Source organism: Rattus rattus, chromosome 14 (genome assembly GCF_011064425.1).
Source record: "Rattus rattus isolate New Zealand chromosome 14, Rrattus_CSIRO_v1, whole genome shotgun sequence".
Lineage (NCBI taxonomy): Eukaryota > Metazoa > Chordata > Mammalia > Rodentia > Muridae > Rattus > Rattus rattus.
Window position 1 is genome coordinate 72,742,108 of NC_046167.1, and position 6,000 is coordinate 72,748,107.

Sequence of the window (6,000 nt, forward strand, 5' to 3'; positions counted from 1 at the left end):
TAGAGGAAGGTCACGGGTTTGGGTATGCTGGGCTCGAGGCACCTGGGTAAAGTCCAGTGGGTGGTCTGTGTTTCATACGGGTTCCCTCCCAGGGAGCATTTTGCATGGTCTAGTACCCCAGCTGGGAAGGATCTGACCAATGATTTCACCGCAAGACCAGAAGATCTTGAAGTCAAGAAGTCTAGAGTGGGCAGGAGCATTAAAGTCAAACCCATTCTCCCGGGCATTCAGGAACCCCTCTGTGCCACTCTTGGTTGAGGGTATTCTCATGTCTGCACTCCCCACAATCTCCTGGAGCGCACTCTAGTTTGAAAGGTCCCTTCTTCCCCTGAACTAAAAACTGCCGGGAGGCAGAGGGTTAATGAAACCTCCTTCCATATCTCGCTAATTGACTGCAAAGCCCAGCTTCTAGACCATTCACTTAGCACTTGTAATTAATTGGGGTTTCTCGCCTGATCTGAGAGATGATTTGATACTGCCTGAAGACAGAATTTTCTCAGCTAGGTTCCTCCAGCAGGAGACATCTCTCATACCCAGCCTCTGCCTGCATGCTAACCCGGGTATAAATGCGGGCTTCAGCCCTTCCTCTTTGTGCGAGCTCAGGCAGGGCATCCCCAGCTCCAAGCATAGAGCTGACAAACATTTTAGGCTCGTTGGTTGCATGGGAGCTGGCACAGCCATCTTAAGTCTCCAGACTCAGAGCCATCCATCCATCCGTTCATCCATCTTGAGGCAAGCCCCAGGGCTCTTCAGCTCTTGGTTACATCAGCTCCCTGATGCACTCACTGGGAGACAAACTTGGCATGACCCCTGTCTGTGCAACGGTCACGTTAATACAATGAGCTAGGGAGGAAAAGGGAGCGCCCCTCCCCCACTCATTAAACACTTGCTTTTTGCCATCCTCAAAAGCTGATTGCTTCAAACACAGGACCTAACTTGAAAGCCATCTATGAGACTAGCATTGCCCCCACATTAGACATGAGAAAGAGAAGCTTTTGAAGTTGTGTGACACATGAACAGATGTCTATTTACACCAGCAACAGACCCAAGAAAAGTATTCCTCCCAAGTCCAGCTTGGTGACCAATGAATTTATTGGGGTTATTTCACATGAGTGTGGGCAACCCTTGGGCTGTTGCACCAGTCAGAAGACACACCTCTGCAGGAAAGATGGCATGCAAAAGCTGCATTCCGTCTCTGGAAAACAGTCCCCTCTCTCCCAGCAATTGTTTGCTGCTATGTCGTCTAGGAGAAGGGCTCTGTGGGTCTTGTAGGTTTCATGACCTTCCTGGTACTTTTTTTGTGAGGAAAATGGCTGTACAGCAGACATAGATGCCTTGGCTGGAACTCAGACACATAAGTGTAACAATGTCTAACCACCAAGGTCATGGGAGGGATTGGGTAAAAGAGTGCCTGTAAGTCTGCCACTGTGATGACACATATTTTAAGAATAACAGTCATGGTTATTAAATGTTATCATTATTACTATATCGACACTGATGATAGGGGGGAAAGAGGCGAAAGAAGAACAAAGAGAGATCAGGAGAATCCATCCCCAGCCATCCGAATAACAAATGGGAAAACTGAATGAAAAACCAAATCTTCTCCATGTCTTTTCATTGTAACAACACAAAGCGGGACGAGAGGATGGTGACAATACCTGTGTCTCCATTGAGACTCCCTCTTGGATCTTAAAATGATAGCAATGTATAATATTTATTTATCTGCAGCCACGTAACAAACTACCCCCCCCCAACTTAGTGGTTTCAAGCACATTCGATTTTCTTTTGGGCCATCTAGAGTGGGTGCCCTAGGACCCACATGGGGAGCTGTCATTAAGTGGCCATCAAGGGAGCAGCCTGGATCGCTGGGAGTGGTGCTGCTGGTCTTTAATCCCAGCACTCGGGAGGCAGAGGCAGAAGGAGCTCTGAGTTCGAGGCCAGCCCATGCTACCTATTGAGTTTGAGGCCTGCCAGGGATACATAGACCTTGTCGGAAGAAAACAAAACAACCACAAAGATTGCGATCTGAGCTATAACCTTTTCTGAAGGCTCGGCTGACCGGATGTGTCCAGATGACATACCTCTACAGTGCCTAAGTGCCAGCGTTGACAGTTCTGGCCGTCTGCAGGTCTCCTTACCAGGGAAGCCTCTCGCACACCCTCCCAACATGACTACCCATCTCCTCGGGAAAGAATCATCCAAGACCACCAAGTAGAAGCTGAATGTCTTTAAGGCGTTATACAGTGTTGTTGGTCCCCGACACCAGCTCTGATTCAGTGTGGGAGACTCTGCAGAGCATGAATCCTAGAAAGGAATATGGCTGGGGGGTGGGTGGGGGCGGGACATGTTGGGGCTACCTACCTGACAGCATGTGCCTCCACCTACCTTACAGATCTTTCTTCAAGGCTTAGTAACTTCCCTTCACTGACCCACTCCTACAGTAAAAGTCTACCCGTTCCCTTCTGCCTTCAGCAGACCCTCCCCGGGAGCCCTCCCTGTTAGGCCTACCCATAGACCTAACATCTGCTCACCTCATGGGAGCTCAGAGTCTATATGTGCAGAACAGCACACAGTCAAGCACCAGGAGAAAACATCTGGATTTTTTTCCCCCAGGAAGCCTTGTTTGGAACTTGGGGACCCTTCAACACTGGATATAGAATTTCATCTCTTGGGAATTACATTATAAAAGGCTAAGCCCTGGGATGCCCAGTTAGCCATGATATGTATTAGAATGCCTGGCCCAGGGATATCAGCTTCTCGAAAAATGATACCTAAGACTCTGGACACTACCGATCTTCATCAGTCATGGTGGCCCATGCTTGTAATCCCAGCATTCAGGAACCTGAAGCAGGAAGGTTGTGAGTTCAAGGCTGGCTTAGGCTACATAGTGAGTTCCCAGGTCAGCATGGACTGCATAGCAAAACCCTGCTCCGAACCAATACGCAAGCATAAAGGCTATTAATACTGCAAATTATAAACAAATTGGGATTATAAGCCCCCAAGCCTTGAGAGACAGCACTGGGTTCTTGGATCCAACGGTGGCCTCCAGCTCATGCCCGCTACCTCCTCCCTCACACTAGCTGAGCCCCGACTTGGCTCACACAGCTCCAGGCTCCCTGGCTGCCAGCCTTAATCAACAGCTCCAGCCAAGACCTCAAATTGATTTGCCGTCGTTATCTGGGAAACAAGGGTTCTTCTTGACTCGCAGCCAAATTCCATTCTGTGAGAGCGGAGTAGTCACCTCCTTAGTGGGTGTCCAGAGAAAAGTGACAGAGATCTGGAACAAAAAGTCCCTCCCCCCCCCTCAGCCACCCAGAAGCCGGGGCCAACCGCAGCTCCATCTCCAGCCCCACTCCTGCCTTCTGCGTGGGCATGGGCAGCCTGCCCAGTGTGTCCTCCCATGGGAGAGTACGCACACCTGTACCCGACCAGATACAGTGTTTCTCTTTATAGTACAACGGACGGACCTGGGGAAATTTTCCTAAAAACTATAGTGATGTCAGGCCTCAGACCCCCACCATCCTGGCACAATGTGTATGGTGTGCAGCTTGGGCACTGGGACTTCAAGGAGCCCCACAAATGGTTCTGCTAGCAGAAAAGCTGCAGAACTGTATTCCAATGCACATGGTGCTTGCTGCCCCTGGCTGCAGGCCCCTCTGCATTATTCAGTCACTCCAACACGAACACAGAGAACAAGGTCACCGAATAATGTGGAATTGATATTCTAGTCCACAGGCCTGGCGAGGAACAATAAAATGTATAGCATGTCAAATGATGTAAATGTCCAAGAAGTCCCATGAGGCCAGAGCCCTCTCACAGGACATCTGAATTGCCCACGGACCTGCCCTGTGTACTGTTGACGCATGTCTGGCCTGTGCCCAGCCCAGATGCAGACTGAGTCATTAACTCAGACGTCCCATGATTATTCCCACGACAATTCAGATGCACTCCCAGCCCTGACCATTACGCATGGGGTATGGCTGACGTCCCGTGGCAAACCAGAGTCCTGGGTCATGTTTGCCCCAACTGTTCACTCGGCTGGCAAATTCTCCAGGAAGCTAATACTTACTTCTCCACAGTACTCTCTAGCCATTCTAAACTTTCTTTTATTTCATGTGTATGAGTCTTTTGCCTACATAAATGTATATGCACTACATGTGCGCAGTGCCCACCAAGACCAGAAAATAAAAGGCATAGGGTCTCCTGGAACTAGAGATACAGACAATGGTTAGCCATGGTGTGGGTGCTGGGAACTGAACCCAAGTCCTCTGCCAGGGCAGCAGGTGCTCTTAGTTGCTGAGCCATCTCTCCAGCCCCCTCCGTAGCTTCTCGAGGAACACAAACCCTTTGGAGTCCGTGAAGCCCTGCTTCAGACTAAACGCCATTCTTGCGCAGCCTTCTCTACAGAAAACATACTATGTTTTCTAAGGACAGCTACTACTAGTGTCTGCAAGCACAAGAGAGCAGATGGGCTAGACAGATGGAAAAGCCTCTGAGTGAAAAGGTTGTGGGGGCTGGAAGGTCCTTAAAGAGCATCCAGTCCCACCCCTCCTTCTACAGAAAGGCCTGGAGACTTCAGTAAGCCGCTCGACATCACACAGCAAAGGGCAGCAGAGCAAGAAACACTGTCCATGGTCCCTAGGTCAGAGTGGGGACCGTCACTTATCTGGTGCATAGCAACCAGCATTTCCCTTCTGAGTCTGCCTCCCCGGTGTCTGCCCGTGATTTGGATTAAGCACAGCCTACTGAGCCTGAGGTGGGATGTGTTGGGGGGAGGGAGGGCAGAGGAGGGAGCAAGGCTTAGTGAGGTTTGATCCTATACAGAATCATACAGATATGATAAGGTTCAACATATACCGTACTGTAGGTTTACAGTACTGTACTGTAATACAATTGCCAGCATTACTACTACTGTGCCTTGGGGCATTGCTAAGAAACAGGAGTGGCTGTGAGGAGTGGCCACCTGAGGTGGCCAGCTTGAGATAAAGACACCTACCTATCTGGGAGATAGAGAAGTGCAGTCACCTGCATCTCCTTCTGCCGAGCCTACGCCAAGCCACGCCTCCGCTAAGCCACGGCTCCTCCAAGCCACACCTAGAGAAATGGCGGTCAATCAATTCCTCTTGAACGAAGTCTACCTTTGTCTCCAGGGAATACATCCTAAGACCCCAGTGGGGATCGGAAACCTTAGGTAGTAACTTTGTTTACTTTTGAGTAAATCGAGGCTTGAACACAAGCCTGTGATACTGCCACAGGCAGTCAGATGAGAAGTGTACCATGCGCTACGCACCTCCTGGGCACATAGAACCAAGAAACGGTTCACACCTGAACGGACACACCAAGCTACTCGGGAGAATGTGCGACTTAGAACCGTCAAGTTGTCTCTTTCTGTTCGTTGTTTCAGACTGTAGTTTACATGAGTAGCTGAATCCCCATATTGTAGACGGGCAGTTAACTGAGCAATCTTTTCCTCAAGCCACTTCAAGTTATCTTTTCGCCCCTTTCAAGCTTATTTGCAGGATGGGAAGGCCTCTCTGGCTTCTCACACCAGACACCTATCTATCTATGTTAAACTTGCTTTCTATGCCTGGAGGGGTTGCTCAACAGTTAAGAGCACTGTGACTCTTCCAAACGCCTGGAGTTCGGTTCCCAGCACCCACTTAGTGGATCACGACTGTCTGTAACATCCATAGCTCCAGTTCTAGGGGCTCCATGGTCCCAGGCACACATGTGATGCACACGCATACATGCAGGCAAAATACTTATATACATAAAATAAATAAATCTTTAAAAAAAAAAAAAACTCATCTCCACTGTCCTTTGACCCTGATTCCCCTAGCTTTGAGAAGTTTGGAGAGTATCATCCTCTTACATAAGGTCACTCGCTTCCCACACTGTGGTGAGTAAAACGACATCACATTCCCCAAGGACAGCGAGGTCTTAATCCTGAGGCCATGTGACTTCGGTGTTGCCATATCTGCTGCAGGTAAAATGAAGTCA